This window comes from Manduca sexta, chromosome 5 (assembly GCF_014839805.1).
Source record: "Manduca sexta isolate Smith_Timp_Sample1 chromosome 5, JHU_Msex_v1.0, whole genome shotgun sequence".
NCBI lineage: Eukaryota > Metazoa > Arthropoda > Insecta > Lepidoptera > Sphingidae > Manduca > Manduca sexta.
The window spans coordinates 6,376,829-6,389,475 of record NC_051119.1 but is presented as its reverse complement, the minus strand read 5'-3'; the positions used below and the strand labels follow the sequence as shown (position 1 = coordinate 6,389,475).

Here is a 12,647-nt window from a genome sequence, read left to right as displayed (position 1 = left end):
TCTTATAATTTCCTTTTTTCTTAATTTTTTTTTGTATCATGGTATTGTGCGAATAAATGATTTATATTCTAACAGAAAACATAAATTAATAAAGCATATAAATTGAAATGAATTCAAACATGCAAAAGGTTTTAATAAACAAGTTGCTAACATAGCTGAACGTGGCCGTCGTTAATGCGACCATATTATTATCGCAACCTGCGCTCTGTGATCCAGCCGACGGCTATGGACTAGTGATGTAAGCATATCTATAAAATTAATCGATAAATTTTCATATTTATAAAAGTTTAAAAATTAAATGGCGGTCTCCAGTTCGAGCCATTAGCAGCTAAAGAAATAATACAATTGTGGTAATTATAGAAATTCTTTAGTAATAATAAAAATGTACATTATTGTACAAGATTATTGGAATAAATGAATAGGAAATGAAACACTAAGCAATATAAAATATCAGTATAAACAAGTATATATTTTTGTGACGATAAAATATGATACAAGCTAATCAATCTAACCCTTATACTATTGCATTTATGAATAAAAATATAATTACGAAAAGAACCAAGCAGATCACTACCCGACTACGGAAAAAAACCTTGCTAATAAATGAAACAGTAAATGTATGTACCGATATTCTACGTTTATTATAAAGCATTTAATATGCAAGTACTTAGAAACATGATGGAAATGTACACCAATTTCTTATACGTAAACCAGTACATTACATATTCTGTTAGAGTTAATATTGAAATTTTACAAGTAATTCCGTGTTCTACCTTCCACCTTCCCCACCCGACCAGACAGTTTCTTTGAAGATGTTTTCATGTGGCGCCATGTTATATTATGTTTAGTTTTATTAGATTTTATCCTGGAGAAATGAAAAGAAAACCCCCAACGATAAATATCATCACGCGCGATTCCGCGGGTAACAAATGAGGACGTTTGTGAAAATTTGATCTCTTGTAAGCAAAAAATTCAGACCTTTTCCTCTCAGACGATGGGTCGACGACAGAGAAAAATGGTTCTTAGTTACAATGTATAACGTTTCAATAAATTAGCACTTATTTAAGTTGATAAATAGAATACTTTATTTAAAAATCGAACTGTAAAAATATGTATAATATTAAAAATTACTAAGCTCACAACAAAAGAAAAATGTTAAATAGAATCTCATTAAATCTCAGCGAATTATTTATTAAAAAAATCTAAGCAGTATTTTATTAATTAGTGGATACCAGATAAATATCTCTGAGAACAGTAGATAACCACATTCAATATTTTGCGGCTGTACAAACGTATAAAGTACATCTGGTTTTCCAATCTCGTACCTCCATTACAGACAAGATTACTTTTCCCTTTAATAATATAATTTCTATGTACCCCAATTACAACGTTTTGTAACAGCCGAATCCCGATTATCTCTAATTACAAAAAAATCGGGTTTCGATAAATCGACAAAACTTTTCACAGCCCTATTACGGTCCGGTCCGATAATTGCCAACGTATTCGGGGCCGTCCACTAAATATAGATGTCAGCATTTCCCGGCTTATTTCGAGCTGTCTTCTTTTTAAGTGTGCAAGGAGCTGTTAAGTTTGGAAACTTATGTTGGAAAGTATGCTTGACCGCTTTAAATGGAGGAAAAATTTAAAATGATTATTATTATTATTATACAATAGAATTTTTGGTTGAACGAATTAGTGCAATAATTATTTTACTACATTTCCAATGGTTTCAAACTTTTGAAATATACAAGTAAAATAATTTGACAGTATTTTACATAGTAAAGTTTTTGGTTATCCAAATCGTAATAATTTTATTAAGTGCGCAATTAGTTTTTGCTGTCCGCGTGTGTTTTTCTGGTATAAAAGTTCCGCTTTATATTTTCCCGGGATAAAATGGACCCTATATTTTAAGAAGACCTTTAGCAACACATCGGTGAAAACTGCTTTCAATTCCATGCAGTATTTTTTGCGTAGAGCATGTATAAACATACATACATAGAAAAAATCTATTTAGGCCTATATGTTAAAAAGATTTGAAACTAACATTAACCTGGCAAATTCATCAGTCTTGCGAACCCTCCCCGACTGTCCAAGAAAATGTTTAAGCAAGTGCAACCTCCGGTGCTGTAAATACAACCAATTAACAAACTTGAATTGCAAATTATATAACCAAAGTAATGCAGGAAGGATAACTTTTATTATAACCACAATTTGCAAACATAGCATTCCAACTTGAAGATATTATAAAACTCGCGTCTTGAGGCTTTCATTATTCATGAGAGACCATGACGTCTTGATTAATGCTTTAAACAAAGTTGAAAATTTTATTTCTTAGTTGAAATGGGATGCTTAACTCTCACAACTATTATTCATTGCGCGAGCGCTCAACGCGTTATTTTAGTAATTGAATTAATATTTGAATATTAATCTTCAAGTGGATCATGGCCTTTATTCTATTCCCCTTTTTTCAATGTTGATTTTTTTTTTATGCGCCCATGGCAAAGTGTTCCCGCTGCACCTGATGCTAAGTGTCCAATAGAATGTCGACTGACGAGAGACGATTACTCCTCGACAGTCACAATTATGCCGGCCCGTTGGAACCGGATATACGCAGGCTGATTTCGAAACGCGATACTACGTGGGCTACTATGGCGGGTTTTAACACCTTGTGTACGGTGGTCGCTATCCGGGCGGATATAAAATATATCCTACCATCAGTAAAATGCGTTGTTAAAATTACAACTTTAAATGACTTACTTTAAGCAATAAAATAAAATATCTCATATGTTTAAGTATTTTAAAATTTACGATCAACATTCCAATATTTTTACCAAGCAACATCTATTCCTCAAAAAATATAACAAATTTGAAACTTAGTTGAAGATACCCCGGATTAGCAAAATGAAGCGACAGTGGCCATATGTGCCTACCGAAATGGAGTGTAGGTAGAATTAATGAGGGACGCGTCCGAGATAAATGGAGCAATGACCTGGCGACAGCTGGGGCTACTGAGCAAGACGCACCAAAAATCCACCACGACTTAGTCAATCTATTTAATGAATTTGACTCACTATCGGCAGATTTTACTTACTATTGTCAAGCAACTGCTAGACTTAAGTGTTTTGGTTTGAATGAGATTATAGCCAGTGTAATTACTGACCATTATGGGACTTAACATCTCATGCCCCATTGAAGAATGCAGTGGTAACGCAGTACCTTGTAATTCAAAACTCCGGGATAAATGGAGCAATGACCTGGCGACAGCTGGGGCTACCGAGCAAAACGCACCAACAATCTACCACGACTTAGTCAATCTATTTAATAAATTTGAAATACTATTGGCAGATTTTACTTATTACCAAGCAGCTTCTATAGTTGTGTTCTGGTTTGAATGACATTGTTGCTAGTGTAATTACTGACCATTATGAGACTTAACATCTCAAGTCTCATTGAAGAATGCAGTGGTAACGCAGTACCTTGTAATTCAAAGATCGGTGTAATGTTCTTGCTTTATATGGGCAGTCGTTTCGCCTACCATCAGGCGAGTGGAATGCTCGTCTCGTCATTCAGTCGCAATAAAAAAACTGGACTAGTGCAAGTTGAACTCGCGCACTGAGAAATAGTTTTTTTTTTATTAATGTACATATTTACTGTTACCATATTTTTTTTTACTTGTGCTGTAAGATTATATTGCTTCTAGCCTAATTGTGTGATTTAGGTCAACGGGAAGTACCATTATAGATTTAATAATCTTATGGACTCGCAAAATATGCAATATAAACAGTCATATCATCTTTTAATCTCGTAGATTTACATTTGATTTATTCATAGCTAAAAGAGACTGTAGGTCGAATATTTGATATAAATACCAATTTGTTACCTCTACGTGTTCATGAGAAAAAGGATCTTGACAAACAGATAGACGGACAACACAGTTTTCCAAAGGCTTTCTTTTGAGGAAATGTAAAAATGTTTAAAAGAATTAACTTGACCTCTAAATTAATCACATAAAGTTATTTTAGGCCAAACAAAAAGTAATCCAACACAATCATAACAAATAAGGCGTCGTAAACTTCATAAGAAATATAATAACATCGTTAAAATAAAGCGAAAACAGTCAAAACAAAAGCTTTAAAGTCTATTCAGGCTTAAAACAGTGCGAATGGGGCCCTTAACACTCGTAATTATGGAAACAAAGGGGCAAAGCCTCAAATGGTTGAATGTTTTAAACAATGTGCTCTCAAAAGTGTCGCGTTCTTGAACGTTGTTATTAAAGATTACAAATAGGCTAGAGGTAATTGCTTACTAATTTTAGTAGTGGATTTAATTAAGATTTGCTGTTTATCGCATAGTCTTCTATTGTAGAAACTTCTTTATCTATTTAATCCTTATTGGCAAACTCGGAGCTGTTAGTTCATTTGTGTTTAGTGGCTGATCAAATGCTGGCTGTGGCACTAGACTTTGCTTCTCTTTAAAGTCTTTTCTTGGCTTTTATTACTAGGCGACCGTGTAGATTATTAGTGAGAATGTATTTTTAACCTGTTCAAGGATTAATTAACTAACAAACTCACTTCTACCTTTCTTCTAAATAACATTAGAAACTACATATTGCAATATATATTTACAAAATTACTTTGAACTTGGACCATCACATTACTTATCTTTTTTTTTAATCCTTTGTCTGACGAGACGAGCATGCCGTTCGCCTGATGGTAAGTAACACGACCGCCCATAAACAATAGAAACACCGTCCAACACCTTGAATTGTATTGTTTGTCAAAAGTATTGTTTGTTATTCTACTGGGCTCGCCATCCTGAGACATGAGATGTTAAGTCCTATTATGTCCAGTAGGTAAACTGACTACAATGTCCTTCAAACCGGAACACAACAGTGACTACACACTATTGCATGGCGGCAGAAATAGAGATTGCGGTGGTACTTACCCAGGCGGACTCTCACATAATATATGAGAGATCTGTCACCAGTGTACCAAGGACTAATTAACTAATAATTCTCTTCTACCTTTCTCCTTTAAGTATAATATTAGTAACGATAAAAAATAAAAAATAAAATAAAATACTTTATTTATCACGTAGGCGAACAAAGTTGCACTTATGATACGTCAAAACAAAGCATAAGAATAATAATTATTATTTCTAAACAACTATTAAAATTACTCATATAACTATGGACATTTTAAATTAGGGATAAAATTTATAATAAAGACAAGGTACAAACCGAAGTAACCAGCACGGGCTGGCAAGTAGGGGGAAATAGAAGTGTAACGCGTCGCGATCCACACCGGCGAGGACATGAGCCCTAACCTAGCTAACCTACCAGCCTTTCACTAGCTGTATGTAACAATATATTTTTATTAAATTACTTTGAACTTGGACCATAGCATTACTTATCTAGATAACTGCATCGCAGTGGCGAAGGTTCCATATAACCCAATTCCTGCTGACTTGCCTTTCCTATTTTATGTAAAATCTAATTATCATTAGAATGATTTGCAGACCGCATTTATGTATCTATATTATGTTGTATCCGGTTCCATTTCAACCACTGATGCATCATCATATCCTAATTTAATTGTTACCAGCCATCACAATAAACACGTCTACCTCAACAATAACAAAAATAATAAAATTCACACCAAAACTGAATCGTAAATTCTGCTCTCATTCATTTAAGGGGATAAAAATTTGAACTTCTTTACAACATTTATCAGAACGTCACGCGCAAAGCTTTTGAATAATAAAACCTTCGCAAGAACTCAAACGACACACTTCCCCGTTTTTATAACTTTATTGTTGAGAGTAATTTCTTACATTTATTATTATTGTCGTAATCTCATTTATCATTATGTCAGCACCTTGATAAATAGTTGTGTTTGTAACGTTATAAGCTATTTTTGTTTGGAGTTTGATCATTTGGTACGTATTAGTGTTCGTCATTGGGTATAATGTTTTGCAAATCTCATACAAATTGGCGAAGTCTTGAACCTTTAGATCAGTATGGAAAAATGTTGAATTTGCTTATCAAAAAGGTGGGTAAAAGGCGTGTGAATTGAAATGAACCAGCTAGATAGGATCAGTGTAGTTGGAGAATTTTTGTCTGCCTATCAAAAAGTTAGAAGACATTTGAATTGAAAATACTGGGTGATTACGTAATTAAAATAAATATGGTTCCAGAAGCATTGGAACAAAATAATTTTCCCAGACGTTTTATTAGACGTAATTAAAAATTCGATTTAGAAGACCAATTTTCTAAATAAATTTCTCTATATCCACGAACCCGTCTCACAAATTAAAATCGTACGCTGGATCTACATAATTCTCATACCTAACTCGTATAAGCTGATACAATATCTCTTTGTTTCATAATTTTACGCGCAAACAATAAATTGCCACACATCTAACGTAACTTGGCCTTTGTGTGAAACATTATCGAAAACTTAAGTGATTAAGTGTGGCAAAGTTACGGTTTGTGAAGCGATGTGAGCACAATGGAAAAGTTGCCGCGATCCGCATATTTCGGTGCGCTAATGTGATATTCTTAGGGGACACTGATATTAGGCCATGATTGGTTAATATACGGACTGAGCAGAATTTTATTTATGAACAGACATGACACGAATATATAACTTTTTAGATACATGACTTTGCTTTACTGGTAGGTCTTTCATATGTAAGCGTCTGCCTGTGTAGGTAACACCGTAATTTCTATTCTTGCCGCCAACCAGCAGTGTGTAGTCACTGTTGTGTTCTGGTTTGAAGGACAATGTAGATAATGTAACTATTGGCCATAATAAAACTTAATATCTCATGTCTCAGGATAGCGAGCGCAGTGTAATTCCAAACAATACTTTGTTATACAAGGTGTTAGATGATGTTTCTACTATATATGGGCGGTCGTATCGCTTACCATCAGGCGAACGGCAAGCTTGTTTGTCATTGAAAGCAATAAAAAACGAAATTGTCCCTAAATATTTCTACCTACTCCAGTAACAAAATGATTCACCTCCTTCACAATGATTTACGTACTTTGTCATTCAAGCTGAGTTATTGTGTTGAAATATTCTGCAGAATTATTTTAAATATGAAAACGTACGTTATCATTCCAGCTACCTGCTTGGTGTGAAGTATTCTAAAATAAAACATAGACCATCTAGCTCACCTTTAAAGCCTCACTTTTAAGCCTTAGATCACTACCGTATATTACTGGTTAATCTCTTTACCATCTAGCTTATTTATGAAGCCTCAATTAGTATCATGGTCAAATATTACTGGTTAATCTCACAAAAAAGATTTTAAAAGCGGCGATTGCCTAGTTGGGATGTGGAACGGACTGCCAAGACGAATGTCTGTAGGTTCAAATCACAAGGGCACACACCTCTGACTTTTCTATAAATCAAGTGTGTATTCTTTGTGAATTTATCGTTCGCTTTAACGGTGAAGGAAAACATCGTGAGGAAACCTGCACATCTGAGACGTTCTCTATAGGAATTTCGAAGGTGTGTGAAGTCTACCAATCCGCACTAGGCCAGCGTGGTGGACTAAGGCCTAATCCCTCTCGTAGTAGATTAGGCCCGTGCTCAGCAGTGGGCAAGTATATAATACAGGGCCGATATTAATATTATTATTATTATTATAATCTCACAAAGGGACACTTCTGGTTTCGTCATCAATTATGGACCCTATAAAACTAAACGGAAAGAAGTAAAAAAGATCTTATATCGGGCAAACAAAAAGAAATATAGGGACCCGCGTAAAAGAACATATAGCTGACGTGAAACACCGACGCTCGACGAAGTCTGCAGTCGCTGAACACTCTGAAGGAGGCGCCAATCATTATCTGCGACTAGACAAGCCACAAATCCTCGCCAAGGAACACCGATTCCTGCCCAGGATGATTCGCGAGGCTATTGAAATTAAAAAACATCCTAATTTCAATAGGGAAGATGGTTGGAAGCTTGCACAAGCCTGGGATCCAGTTCTACATTTAATTAAATCGGAACGCAAAAGACCGGCTGCCAGACTTCAAGACACTGTGAGCTCATTCTGCGTAGATCGGACCACCAACAGCTAAAATTTTAAAATTGTTGTATATTCGTAAAATGTAGGTAGATATTGTAACTTTGACTTTGCGGATGAACAACACCTCAGTCCCCCCCGTGACCATGAAGGCTGCAAAGTCTTCGAAACGTAGGGAGAAAAATAAAAAACAAAAAACCGCGATAGAATCCGGAAAATTAGTTTAATTTCAATGTCTAACATTCGCGTAAATATAAGAAATCATTAAGTAAAAAAGATATTGGAAACATGACTGCAGTAATCGTACTTTCCCGTCACAGGGCGGGAGAAGAGATTTTACCTACAGTGGTCATTAACGACTTTTATAAATGAAAATACAGTTAAAGCCATTGGTTAAAGCAGTTTCATGGAGTTTATTCCAGACATAGAAACCGCTGATCTGATTTAGATGATTTAAGGCATCTGAAATTTTCGGATTAACATAATATGGGTCATTTAATAACAATATTTTAAATTTGCTAGCTGATGCTGTGGCGTAGTTGTATTATGGCACGACTGCAGTGCTGTGGCGTAGTTGTATTATGGCACGACTGCAGTGCTGTGGTCGATCTCGGAGTCAGGCAAAATGATGGATTTTTCTACTCAGTACCTATTTGGCCGGAGTACAGAATTTGTGCCTAATATTTCGATAGATTGGCCTATAACATCATGGGACGGAATATACACGGCAGAAAGATGCATCAGTTGCTCTTCTGCCCACGCCTTCGTGAAGGCCTCTTTCGTATGTAATTTAAAAATTAAATTATAGTGACAACATTAAATTATAGCGAAGTAACTTTGACGTGTAACAATACTGTTAGATTAATTCCGGGTAAGGCTAATAATACGAAGCCACACGCAAAACACACATACACATACGAATTTATATTTTAATTTTACACACAAAATACTTCACTCAAGTAATTACGGAAAACATTCGAGCAAGAAAAAAACTCGTTCACTAATGCTATACCAAAACAAAGATCCGAATAGATTGAAATAACTCGGCACAATCGTAAAGACAGGAAGTAAATGGGGCGGATCATCGCAGCGTTTAAGTAATCGGAGTGGAAGGCAGATAAATTGGGCCGGACCACTCGGGACCGGTGCGTTGAACACGAGTCTGTTATTGTTAATGTTATATTTTATTATCATTTTATCGCATTATCGGTGTATTATATTCGAGTCGTAAAGGTTTTGGATACGATTCACAGTTCAGTAGAATATGATTATCTGAACTTGAAGTTTATGCTGTACTTTTACTCGCAGCTTCCGCGTAAAATATTTTTTAGGATAAAAGTCCTGTTTTATACTTTCCCGAGATAAAATGTACCTTATAGTATCCTGAAGTAATGTAAAAAAAAAAAAATGATTTAGTAGTTCTTGAGATTAGCGGGTTTAAACAAATACTTCAATGCTACCATGACGAAATCTCTTATCTATTTAGTACAAAGGTACCCTATATACGAACCTATAGTATCACGCCTTAATCCTATAGTGGTAGGCACTATAGATTGCCACTTAACTCAATATTAATACACTTCTACTTCGTCCACTTCTACATTGAAATATGCATATATTTTCTGCGGTACGAAGGTGGACAATAAATAAAATTAAACGAACGTGCCACAACGAATGAACAAACCGCAGCTGTAACCCGAGGCGCCATCGATTAATGCTCGACCAAACTATTGTTCAATATCGCAGCTCCACCACACGACTCCGTGCGAAATTAATTAACACTTACGGTATTGCTTTTTATACGAATGAAGAGACAAGTCTGATTGGTTATAAACCATTTGTTTGTCAAACTTTACGTTTTTATCAAACAACCAATATACGAAGTCCAACTTGCCCGTAGCTGTCTTTTTTTAATTGTGACGTGACGTTTTTTGTCGAGTGATTATGTATCTAATGAGTAATAGATAAAGTATTTTTGGCGTTTTCTGGTACTGTGTATTAAGACGACGACTGAGACATTGTTTGGCAAACATCGCCATACACCTTCAAACTTGTTTGTCAAACACGTTGTCAATCAAGATTTCGGTCAATGACATCAAACACGTAGAGTGCTTGACAAACGTATCAAACAAGGATACTGTCAAATAATTTGACAAACAGTTTGATCGTTTACAAATTACTTCAGCGACCCAACTGTTTATGTACTGTTGATCAATAACAAAATTATAAAGCACTATACAGGTGGAAATTGACAATGCTTACATCATCGCCCTTAAAATTCACATTTCTAAAATATTCGTGGATGTTTTCTAGTTTTAACGGTAATAGGAATTAGAAAAGAAGGGAATCGTTAGACCTCCAGAACTCACGCGCCATACGAAACGCTAAAGCTTGCCATTTTTTTACAAATTGCCACTACCCCATCTGAGCTCATTTATGCTAACAAACATTTGACCTCTTCAAAAACCCGCTTTTCCATACAGCGTGCTACTGTTGCCAGCGTTATGGGCACCTTTGCACCAGGTATGGTCCTTGGCGATCTCTTCGATTATGTTTTAAAGTAATGTGTATGTTTACAATTAGTTAAAAATAAACCTGCAGATAACTTTGTATATGAAATACAAACCACATGCCAACATTAAATATAATTACGTATTTTCTGTATTCATAATGATCTTAAACAACATTGAACAAGAACAAGGGAATAACAAAAATGTTTTCACATTTAAAAGCCCGCATGATCTCCAACAATAACACACTTGGAAAAGCATACGAAAAAACCGTGCAAAAACCATACAAGCCTGCCGAAAATAAGGCAGCACAAACAGCGTTCCGAAAAATTCTTTTCTGAGCTAATCAGTAACGGAACTTCCTGTGTGGAGGCAGTTTATCACAACTTCGCAGCAAAATTTCTCTTTTGTGACACTTGTCGTGGGGTGGATACATTGTACGAGTTTTTAGGATTGTTATATCCCAACTTCTAATTGGCGTTGAACTTTTAATCTGCGATTTTCGCTGTTCGAATTGAAACTGGAATTCGACGTGTGCTTTTTTTAATACTAATGATGTTGATTAGGTATATTTCATTAAATGAGGAGATAAATGAATGAGAAAGTTGTTAACCCGGTATATAATTACCACCGCCTCTTATTTGTTTCTATAGTTTTGTGGCTTTTATTGTTTTATTTGTGTTTTTTTAGGTCGTGGATAATTTCTCGCTTTTTAGAACCGATATTTATATTTAGTACTTGTGTGATTATGATTTGGTTATTATACGTCTATACTATTAAAGACGTGTTTAGCCGAGATTTCTTCGTTAAGTATTACTTAAAATCCTATTTTTTATGAACATGTATGAACATTTATATTTAATGAACATTATATTTTATAAAAAGCGCACCAGACCTTAATTACACGTGGATCCATTTCATTCCATCTGATATATAATTAATCCTTTACCCAACTGTGAATTCGAAAATCCCGCTTTTTTTTTAATTAAAACGGATATCACAACTCAGTTTCTGTTTAACAACCTAATTGTTATTATACCCGGATTATGATTATCCTTTAATTCCCAGAATTGCGTCCACCCGAACAATGAGCCGGCGTACTAACAAATAAATTGTACAAAAACTGACACACACTTCCTGCGGGCTTATAATTAACGTGACGCGAAAATATTGTCGGCAAACTAGCCGGCAAGACGTCGGATTACGTCTGGTGTTGTGAAATTTTTATCGACGTCTATAAACGGTCTTATGGAACTAGTGGTTGCGTCTTCGTTAGTTTTAGGTGTAACATGGTGAGAAGTTGATGCTGCGACTACAAAATTTGGTGTTTTTTTTTAAATATACAAGCATGACACTACATCGGATGGTAAATAGAGTGGGGTCCAGTAGAATTTCGACTGACGAGAGATGATTACTCCTCGGCTGTCGATACAATTATGCCGGCCAGCTCGAACCCAATATACACGGAACACGACACACTTACGTGGGCCACTATGGCGGGTTTTAACACTATGTATGGTGGTTGCTATCCGGGCGGATATAAAATATATCTTAACCAGTCAAGGTGTAGTAAGATTTTGTGTTCAGTTGAAATTTTCTTGGATTTCAATTTGTACCGATGGCACGCCCGTTACCATTTTTATATCACTAGCTTTAACTCGCTGTTTAGACCGCATTAAATTTGGTTCTTGCAATAAAAATATTGCACATAGACATAACGTTGCCTTCTATTAGTGCAAATATCTTGAGTAGGTACCAACAATTCCTGAAATTAACCTTTTCCAACAATAGCTACGGTTTTGATTAGGCGTAAATTAAAGCATTTACATCTCATGGTCTTATTCATAATAAAACCCTTATCGAAGGTATAAATCGCAAATAGTTAAAACGTCCTCTAAGCTTATCGAGCCTTCGATAAAATTTCTTATTCATAATGGTTTCGTAAACCTCCGATAACAAAAAGGCCTTTAAATGTGCACAATGTTGCCATTTCGTAGAAAAAAATAATTTAAATAAGTTCTACCAATTACTACCAAGTCTTGTCTCTGGAAACAGACAATAAAAAAAAATTGTCTAGTCATTGTCACAATGGCGTTTGTC

General features: G+C 35.3%; 1 protein-coding gene across 1 annotated transcript in view; it reads left to right on the top strand.

The window, feature by feature from the left end:
- LOC115451334 overlaps positions 1-12,647 on the top strand; it is an 87,198-nt gene that overhangs the window by 44,063 nt on the left and 30,488 nt on the right. The window lies entirely within an intron of this gene.